General features: G+C 29.4%; 1 protein-coding gene across 4 annotated transcripts in view; it reads right to left on the bottom strand.

Annotated features, from left to right (window-relative positions):
• LOC107436212 (leucine-rich repeat-containing protein 24) overlaps nucleotides 1-11,124 on the bottom strand; it is a 228,067-nt gene that overhangs the window by 79,264 nt on the left and 137,679 nt on the right. For 2 of the 4 annotated variants that reach the window (XM_043046959.2, XM_043046960.2), the window contains one exon: nucleotides 5,112-5,254. The exons of the other annotated variants lie outside the window; for them this stretch is intronic. The gene's annotated coding sequence lies outside the window, so the exon portion shown is untranslated. The remainder of the gene's footprint in view (nucleotides 1-5,111; nucleotides 5,255-11,124) is intronic. 4 annotated transcript variants of the gene reach the window in all.

The raw sequence follows: 11,124 nt of genomic DNA, 5'->3' as shown, positions 1-11,124 counted from the left end.
CTTAAGGAACATGTACTGCAAAAAGTATTTATGCAGCTGTTAACATGGTAAACAATAGTTTTGAAAATATGTTGAATACAGTAGTCATGAAATTAAGAAAAATCGGTTGAATGTTTCGATTAAACTTCATTTTAATACAAAAAAAATAATTTTTTCTATACATACAGCATTAAAGCATGTAGTCTTAAGTTTTATTTGCACGAAGAAAGAAGTTTATATGTGAAAAATTGCAAATTTACAATAAATTAATTTACAAATTTACAATAAAAAAGGATTTCGGGTAGCCCCGCTCACATGAATGTCGGGTATCACCGCCCAATTTTATTTCATCGATAAATGTACGGTTGCCAAGATTATTATTTTATTGCTTCAAATTTGAATGTTTTATGCATTTTTAACAACAAATATTGTTGTTATTAAATGATAGAATTCACTAAAAGTATATAAATATGTAATAAATAAAATAATTTCGTGATAAAAATGATAAAATAGGTTTATCTATTGTCAATACATTGGTCACTTTCATTTACATCTGACAAAACAGTCAAAAAACATGATTTCTGTAACTGGGCGGGGCTACCCGACACATTTTGAAAAGAGCTGAAAAGAATTTTTTAAATTTCTATTTTTTTAAGTTAAACTATTCTTTTTCTGGTTTTTTCTTTTTGCATTATTTAATTAGATGGTAAAATAATGGAAAGATAAAAAAATATTGATTATTACTCAATATTATACAGGAATATAAGCAATACTCCTTAAGTGGGCGGGGCTACCAGACTCTCCCCTATATCCCTACTCTGTGTTACTTTCAAATTTAAAAAAAAGTAATGAAAATCTATAAACAACTACTAAGTAATCTAAGCATATCCCTTAGAATTTAGCTGTGCGATTTTTTTTTTACCGTACCTCATTCAAATTTTAACCCTACTTTTAGACTGGCTACTCTAATATGGCTAAATGAAAAGAGAAAATCTCTTTCAGAGCAAAATAAAGAGCCAGTAAATATTTAAGGCAACGTCAGTCTTGGAGACAGAATGTTCAAAGGGAATAAAAAATAAAAAACATCAAAAAATCTCTTCATTCCAAAGTCTATTTACGGAAAGGTAGTTTACTTTAAAATGTGACTTGTAAATCATGCAGCTCAAGATTTTTACGTTGTTATAATGGAAAACGCTTTCAAATCTAAAGTCTTTCACAACATAACAAGACTTCTATTAGGGCCTGAATTTCAAAGCCGTATTATTCGTTAGTAAAAGTAATTGAAATAAGATTTTTAAAAACTCTGTTTTTCTTTAGTTAAACGCTTTTTGATTTCGAAAGGAAGTGCTCTTTTTCATGTTTGCTCAAGTGATTTATGTAATTTTTTTTTAAACTTTTGAATTCTTTAAGTATTCGTGTATATTTTTATCTTTCAGTAAGAATTCATCAAATTTTATTCACAACGCCGCTCTTACGTGGGCAAACTTAGCTAATTCAATTTGACGTTAGAAGTGCTGAAAGTAAAAGTGATGCAAGTCAAAGCTAGACTAATTTTATTATTTTGTTCATTTAAACCTTTTCATGTGAGGCTTGAATTACTTTTAAATATAGTGCAATATTTTTATTGCATTCATTTTTAAAAAAAAAATTAACCAAAAATTTAAACAAAAACTTTTTCAAACAATAAAAAATTTTTTGTAAGTATTTGACGCTTTGAAGGTCCCCCCCCCATGAGGAGATTTTTCATTTAATTTTTTTATTTTATTAAACTTTAGAACAATATTTCTTAAAGGAAAAAAAAGCCTTAAATTTGAAATAACTATGATAGATTTAGAGCAATATAGTAATAATACATACTTTTTGAAAAGATTGCATTATTTCATAAAATTGTTTTTTTGTACTGTTTCCAGACACGTTTCCGGAATTTCCTCTTGATAACAACACAGTAAAGACAAAATCTTATCCATAATTTAAAAATATAGCTCATAATTAGCCCTTCATATATCATAGGTATTTTACTATACTTCAACTTAAGATTTTTTTTTATAAGAAACTATTTTAGTTCTTTAATTATGAAAAATGGAAAGGTAAGATATCCAATTAAATTGATGAATAAAAAAAGTGAAGAGTTTAAAAGTCAGCAGGAATCCTTTATTTTAAAATAAAATTTACTAATTTTGAAGCAAATTATTTTCAGTTGCATGAAATATTAGCAAATCCAATTTTTAAAGATTGCATTTTTATTTTTTCTAATTTTAATGTTTCACAGAAACTTTTCGTAGAACTTTAAGCCTTATGTGATCCTATGTGGACTTACTTAATTAAACATTATAAATTTGTTTTGGTGGTCACATGTTGGACACAGCCTAACATAGGACCACATTATTAATATTTATTCCTTCATTTCAGTTTGAGTTAAAGTCTGCCATTTTCGTTTTAAAAATAAAAGAAAAAGGAGAAAAAAAAATTTTTTTTTTAATTGAGTTCAAAGAGTTAAAGGGAACAACCAAAGAAATTTCAAAAGAATACATGCATTTTTAAATAAATTCACACAAGCTCGTGCGTGTAATATATATATATATATATATAATCAAGACTAAAGCTTTACATATTTTTTAATTCAGAATAATTCTTCGAAGTACTTTAAGATGATATATGAGACAATATTCGATTCTTTAAAGTCACAAGCAAATAGAAGAAAGAATAAAATTTTAATTTTTATTTTAATGCTTCACTAGTATTTTTATTAAGATTGTATCTATAAAAGTTTTGTAAAGCAAAAACAATATCAATATTTTCAAGCAATAAATAAAGCGCTTTTAAAAATAATATTTCTCACGATGTAAATTGATAACGTTAAAAATAATTTTGAAGTATTTTACTTTAATTGCTTCGACATTTAGAATCAGAAATCCAAAAGGAAAAGCTATGTTTAATTTATTAAACTTTTATAAATTTAGATTGATTTTCCTGGAAAATTTTCTAGAGATTTACATAATTACGTTCTATAAAAAAAAATATCGAACGAAGAAGAGATTTTAACAAAAGGTCTCAAGATGTTTTGCTGTAAGAAAATATTTTAAAAATATTTTCTAAGTACTACTTTCTTAGAAACAGATTCCTAGAAGAAAAAGTCAATACGAAGCAGCAAAGAAATAGGTTGTTTCCTTTTTAATTCAGCAATAACAAGTCATAAACACTCTCGTTGAAAATATGTATTAAATCTTTTAGGGAAAAAAACGTCTGAATAAATTAACATTTAAATAAATTAATGAACCTCTCTTAACCAAATTTCACGTTTTAACGAATCTCATTTTTTCCTTTTTCCCCAATTAAAAAAGCAAAAAATCTCATTTAAAGAATAATAAGTTATAATAATGAATAAAAACAATTAATAAAAACGAATAAATGCTCTAAAATTTGAAAAAACATACTGAAAATTCAGAAAAAATATTTTTAAATAGAAAAAAATTGTTCGAAATAAAAAAGAAATTAAAAAAATATCTAATGTCATCAAATTCAGGGCCCCAGTTATTACAAATTTAGGCGTTTCATAATTGTTGAATGGTTATTTCGTTTATAATATTCCAACTTATCTTCATACTAAATTTTATTTAAATTGGTCTAATAGTTCTGGAGTTAGGGAAAAAACATGAATATTTTCTTTATTTTAATTATTACACATTACGCAGAGAATTTTTTTTTCAAAGCATTCATTTTTTACAATCTGCAATAAAAAATAAGTGCTTTAAAAATCAGAAGAAAAATAAACCTATCGAGTTTTGGAGAATTAGTGGATAATATTTTGTGTCAAAAAGCTAAAAAATTACGTCATATTTAAATAAAAACTTCCAAAAATTGGTTGAGAATTGTTCGGAAAAGAAAAAATGGATAATAGTGAAACTAATCCAAAAGATAAAAACAGCTAAAAAAAATTACAATTTATTGAAGGATTAGCTAATCAATGTCTTTTAATTCTTCTGTTTAAAACAACCCAAATATAAAAACAGTACTTAAAAATTTTTTAATAATTTAGCAAAAACCAAAACATTTATTTGAGCAAATAAATAATCTTCTCCAAGTCATTTTTTTTAAAGTAGTAATTTCCAATCTTCTCAGCAATTCTCAAACATAATTAAAATAATAAAAAGTCATACAAACAATTCAGCTTATTAAGAAAAATCTCATAACAGACATACATTAAATGCTAAAAATTATTTTTATCTATCAATACAAAATTTTTTTAAAAACCTAATCCTTAATTTACAAACACTAATTTAAAATTGCATATTTTGTCACGGTTCAAATATCATGCAAAAATATATTTTTTTTAAAAATGATTTCCATTAATTTGAGAAGCGAGAAAAAGAATGCGTCGCTCCGTGGGAACATGGGCCACTGCTCACAGTAATCTCTCACTTAATTGATTCTAAATTAAGAAATCATCACTAGAAGAAAAAAAAATATATACTTATTTCATTCCATAAGCGGCTTAGAAGTTACCAATCTTTAACAAGGAGCATTTTCTAACGGTACGGTAATAAAGTTATATCGTTAGAAGACGACGTTAAAAATATTTCTCTTTTTAGTAATTTCCCAGGAGGGGTGAGAGGAACAGGATATTAGCTTTTATACATCACGGCTATTCTCTCGCGTAACAGGCTATTCCCTTTTATTAAGCTATACGTGTTCCAATTTTTTTTACATTTTTCTCACCCCTTTCTTGGCGACTTATTTCTTTTTTAAGCGTAAGATTTATTCATCAACGATTCCATAACAACTTTTCCAAATTGATGATTTTTTTTTTCGATCGAAGATGCAAAATTTAATAATGCGTGATTTTTTTTTTAAATTATTACTTTAGCTAATTCAAGAAAATTTTAGAACATTTCAAATTTTTGAATCAAGATAATTTTTAGTTAAAAAAAAAATCAAGTAAAAATTACAAGATAATTTTTTGTGGAAAAAAAAACCAAGTGAAAATTACAAGATAATTTTTAGTTGAAACAAAAATCAAGTAAAAATTATAAGATATCGAAAAGAATAGAAACGAGGGTAAACATATATTTAAACATAACTCTCCCTCGCTCAACCATTGACTGGCTTTTGCGGGGATTGCGAGTTTCAATTACCTTTACAATAGCACTCCAGGCATGCTCGATAAAGTGTAACATGAGATGATCGGGCTGGCTAATCCAATGTGCAAATTTTTGCTTTTCACATAATCGTTGACTGATCAGATGATGTGTTAGTAGCTACCTACGCCTTGCTGTCACTTAAAAAAAAAGAAGAAAAAAATCAGCTCTATCCCTGAAAATGAGGAGACAGTGTTTTAAAATGTTATGATGTTTGACTGCTGTGAAGTATGAAAACATCTCATCGCAATCGAGCATTGTGTGCATGGTGGATCCCTGTAAATGAGGAGACAGTGTTTTAAAATGTTATGATGTTTGACTGCTGTGAAGTATGAAAATATCTCATCAATCGAGCATTGTGTGCATGGTGGATGCCAGCACAATTAAACTTCTGCTGCCATAGTGGTCTATGTTCGAACTGACGTATACAACCCTCGTTCCTGAATCGTTGAACTAACTGTGGAATGGTTGCATTGTTTTTATTTTTCAAGCGTAATTGCGGTTTAGTTTCACTTGAAAAGATGACTACCAATGTGTGAATTAGAAGCTCCTGTAACTTTAGGGTTGGATTTGAAATGTTTAAGATTTAGATTTGAAAATTAAAGAAACCACACCCGATATAGATTGTCGATAGAAAGATCTCCCCTCGCTGCACAGTCTAAGGCAGTCTGCTGTTATGGAAACAAGAAATATCGCATTTCAAAGAGGGGCTTTTTTCCTCTCTGTTCCTCTTCGCTCCCAGGGATCAGGGTTCGATCCTAGTGAATGCTGGTCTATAGAAATCCTCCCCGGATCGCACCGACCACAGTGCTGACGTAAAAATATCCTCAGTGGTTGACGGCTCATGGGTTAGACTAACTGTGGAAGGTTTTCCGCTCCACGTAACGCAAATATTGGTTAGTTTCATCAAAAAGTAATCCACGAAGGCAAATTTCTCCCAAGACTTGATTAAGGAGTTCCCTTGACTTCTGGAATGAGTTGAAAATTACAAGGCTACGGAGTTGAATATTGGTAGTCGTAAACTCAGAATTAGGTTGGCTGTTCAATGACAGTTATAATAATAAAATAAAACCTCGTAACCATAGTCACCGCCACTGCTTCAGGTGAATGGCAAAGGGGAATTATTTCCCCAGGCAGACTGTATATAAAGTGTTTGCTTTTTTAAGGTGAACAAGTGCCGCCATGGAATCTTTTTTTACATTGTAAAATCATGCCTACACTGTTAAGAATACATAATTAAATTTTGCGAAACTTTATTTGCTTTTCACGAAACCGTTTCCTTGTATGTGCTTCGAGTGGAATAGAATAACGAAATATCTATCGTCTACTTTTCGAAGAAACTAATTTTGTCAAAAACAAAAAAAAAATTTTCCAAGGTCCTTTCGTATATAGACATTAGTGATTCGGTTATCAGAAGAGCAGATGTATAGTCTGATTTTTCAGGAGCGCTCAATTATCAGAATTCACGTCGCTCCTATAGTAAGAAAAGCGGAGAATAAAAGAATATCCATGCCCCTGACCAGGATTCGAAATAGACCTATCTGACATGAGGAAGTGCCCTGACCACCATACGGTTGGTTGACAAAGTAACAAAAGCGAAGGAAGCAAGAAATAACACAGTAGAACAAGCTCCCAGAATGCACTGCGATGAAGTTCCGATTTGAGGAAACAATTTTGTCTTATATTTGAGTTTGTTTTGTGTCGGAAATAACGTGATTCCGTGTCGAAATGATTCTAAAATCGAACGAAATACAGCTCAATGATTGCTGAATCGTCCGAAGTGAGTCTTATTTCTGAGAGTGTATTTTGCGTTTTAGAAATCATCTATTTTCACTTTTAATGGCTAAAAGATATTTTGCTTCAGCACTGTTATTTATTTTTAGCTAAAGAAAAACATTTTTGTGACAGTTCCATGGTTCTTTATCTTTTTAACATCACTCATCCATTTGTAATTGTTCTCTCTATTGCTTAAGAATATTTTTGCGTTGAGCCTTGTCGTCAAGAATTTAAAAAGTGATAAACAAAGCCTCGTCTGAGATTTAGAAAATGGTCTTCGATTCTATTTTCTCAAAGCACTAAAACTTAGAACGACCACAGTGGTGATGTGATTTCGATCCAAATTTTGAGTGTATGGAATCTTTCTCTTCGTGAAGGGCTCATAAATATAAATTCTTGTTCAATGAAAAAAGTAAATATATTGGAACCGTGGATATGAGCTTTCTTTTGTCGAAGAAAAGAATTCGCCATTAATGTAAGAAAAAAAAAATCACGAATGGAAATAAAAAGCCTATATATCACTGCATAAAACATTCGAAACAAATTTTAAACTAAAAATAAGTTCGTACACATGTTATGTTTACATTGTTTGTTTATTTTCCGTTTCGAAATAAATTTTGCTATTGTGTCTTTGTTGCATTTGGAATTTCCGGTTCCCATTGCTGATTAATATATTCGAAAATATTCTTGATACTGCAGCATTTCGCGAAAAGAAATCTTGCTTTGAATCTTGATTTCTTATAAAAACAATTGTTCAGTTTTGTAACTTAATCTTGTTTGAATTTGTTTTGTGCGATTGCAAACATAGTTTCTGCTTAATTTTAAATACATACAACTGAAAGCACTCTCGTTCATGTGGTGGGAAATTTCAGTACCAGCTCAGGCGTTTTCCATGTCGTTAAACTGAATTGAAAATTATCTGGAGTACCTATCATTGTTAAAATAGACCCAGAAAAGGGTCTAATTTAAAAGGGTCTATTTGCGTCTGTCTTATGACTGTTTAATTATAATTATTATTAATGAATCAGCATGTGTTTAAATGTTGATAATTCATTAAACTATTGCTATACGGATATCGTTTGACAGTGAATTTTTTTCCTGTTTTGTATCTGCATATGCTTAAATATTGATAGCTCATAAAATTTTCCAGTATTATTCAAATTTCATTAAAATCTGTTCAATAATTCTAGTGGTCTGTAAATTTAGTGAATTTTGAGTACCAGCTATGATTAGATTCCAGAAATACTAGTGAACTTGTTTTGTTTAATATTTTTCATAACATTAGCCCAAATCCAAATGCTTTTTCCTTAAAATTGATGTAGTTGTTTTTAAAACCAAAGTCTTTATCAAAATGAACATAGGATATACTTTGAGTTAAAGATAGAATACAATGAAGCACACTATTTCTGTATTGTTTTCAGGATATAATTTCTACTGAATTTCAGTAATGTTATTTCAAGAGACTTTTTAGAATTATTTTCTAAAAATACAAGTTAATCTTATTTAAGTTAGTAGTAAAATTCAAATTGGCTTTTCTCTGAAACAGTTTTACCCCAAAGATCAATATTCGCACAATCTGCAATGGCAAACATTCTGACGTAATAACCCCTACTGAAAAAAATAAAAGAAAACGATATAATAACTCTCCCCCTCCCTCATCAGCTACCAGTAAGCGAAGGACTTGACTATCCTTCAACAATACCATAGCTAGTCAATCAAAGGTTACTGCTCAAAAAAGGTAACTAAATTGTATTGACTTTTCGGTAGTAAATATTTAGTAACCTTCTAGTCAACTAGATGGGGCGAAAACTACGTTGCTTTTCAATATATTTTTCTCATCCAAATCGCGTGCTTCTAAGTATTTTTAGATTAGAGTTGTGGATAGAAAAAAATATATATCTGCTCCACCCCTTTAGAACAGAGTAGATTGTTTCACGAATTCATAATTTCTTATTTTTTTGAACCTCACACGCAAAATTTCCAATGGAAGAAAATTTCTGCCAATTCCTTAATGTGTTTTGCTACTAAGAATGTTTACTATTCTTCTCAGATTTTCCCAAGAGGTTTCCAACGCTTTCTCATACTTAATATTTCAGGTAGAAGTCAGTTTATTTCATGGTAAGGAGATTTAAGTGAAATATTTGCAACGTATTATTAGTTTTAATTATTGTTATGCTTAGATTTCCTTATTCGATATAATAATTTATTCATAAATGCGTAAAATTATTTTCTGTGATGTGTTTATAATTAATTAAATATAAATTTCAGGACAGAAATGCTGAGTACATTATATTAAGGTTGAAATTAGTTTGGATATGTAAAAAAAAATTTCGCAAATGAAGATTTTAGTTTTGTAATGGTTGTTTCTTTAATAATTATTGTTAATTCAATCATTAATTTTTCAACAAAGCATCATGAAATTCACGACCATTACGCACAGTGTTTCAATTACACCATTATTGCACAAAATCGTTGCTAAAATAACATGATTATTAAACGAAATAGTTGTTTAATTTACACCATTAGTGCACGCAATAGTTCTTTAAATTACACTAATAGTACACGCAATCGTTGTTTAAATTACACGATTAGTAAGCACAGTAGTTTTTAAATTGCGAGATAAGTAACCACATTAGTTGTTTAAACAGCAAGATTAGTACACAGAACAATAGTTCAATAACACGATTAGTACTATATACAACTACACTATGGTTGTTTATATTACATGACGATTACAGAAAATCGTTACTTAAATAACATGGTTAGTAAACAACAATTGTTAAAATATAGCGATTAGTACATACAATAGCTGTTTAAATTGCATAAGTGCACTCAATAGTTGCTTAAATTACACTATAGAGCATGATTAGCGCACTGTATATAGCACGCAAAGTCAGAAATTCGAATTTGTAGGGAAAAAAAGTATGTTTATTCAAAGAAAGTATATCTTTGTGTCTGATTTCGAAACTTAAAATATCGTCTGCACTTATTAATTAGCATATTTGAGGTCACCCCCTCAAGCTATTAAGATTGAGTCCAAGAACGCAGAAATCTGATCATTAGATCAAAAGTTATAGAGAGTGATTCGTTTTTTTTCCGCACTTTACATAACATTAATTTCTAAAATTTAAAATTTATTTCATTCGTAAAATAAACTAGGCATTCACAGCTTTTTATTTTCGTAATATACTGCGAAAGTTAGGAAAATATAAAAAAGAACAACGCTGTGAATTAATTAACATTTAGAGAACATTGCGATTGACTTTTTAACTGTACTTCAAAAGCAAAAGTTAAAAATAATGAAATCTTAAAAAACGTGTAATAAATTTAATGGCTTCACAGACTTAATTTATGACAAAATTTGCAAAAGAACAAAATCCAAAACCATGATACTCAAAGGAGTTAAGAAGTTTTTGAACTTTCTAAACTGGATTCCGAGAAAGAAGCGCCTACAGATCTCTATTTTTTAAACTTTAACAGGTATATGAACGAACTTTCTCGGTGAATAACGCAAACACAAATATAATTCTTCGACTCAGCAAGAGCTCATTAGCATTTCAACTATATCTTTCTCGGTATGAATAAATGTTATGCAATAAAAATGAGAAACCTTCTCTTGGAGAATTTCCACCCGAACTGCTTTTTGAATGACCTAAGGAATAAATTTTACCCAAGACTTACTCACATTTATTTAACCATACATTAATGAAATATATCTACAACAGAAGTTGTAGTAAACGCAGGTGAACAATTTAAACATTTTTATCTCTCGGCGTTAATTTAGTTATTTTGGTTACGCGCGTTGATTTCTTGAAATAAAAGTATGTAACTAATAAATAATCCCAAGAAACTAAAGCGGAAAGATATTACCTAAATGAAAATTTCATTTGCTTCAAATATATACAAATATGATATAATCATAGACACCCATTTTCAAGACTAGGCAGACGTGAATGAGGCGAAAGGAAAGTGATATAAAATCTAAAATCCGTTTTTAGGAATACAATCCCAGCATTTATCCTCCCCCCCCCCAGTCACATCAGCTCATCTTGATCGTCTGGAATCATATTTTATACATATGAATGCTGATTTCCTTGTTAACGACATTAGTTACACAGTGCCTCTCCGTAAAGCTTGGAAATGCATTTTACTCTGATTTTTTCCTCTCTGCTATTGTGGTTTTTCTAGTTTTGTTTCCCACCTTTATTACTTCAATTTTTCTTTGGCAACTTTA

This window comes from Parasteatoda tepidariorum, chromosome X2 (genome assembly GCF_043381705.1).
Source record: "Parasteatoda tepidariorum isolate YZ-2023 chromosome X2, CAS_Ptep_4.0, whole genome shotgun sequence".
In the NCBI taxonomy this organism is placed as follows: Eukaryota; Metazoa; Arthropoda; class Arachnida; order Araneae; family Theridiidae; genus Parasteatoda; species Parasteatoda tepidariorum.
Note: the sequence above shows the minus strand (reverse complement) of the source record. Positions and strands in the feature narration are given on the sequence as shown.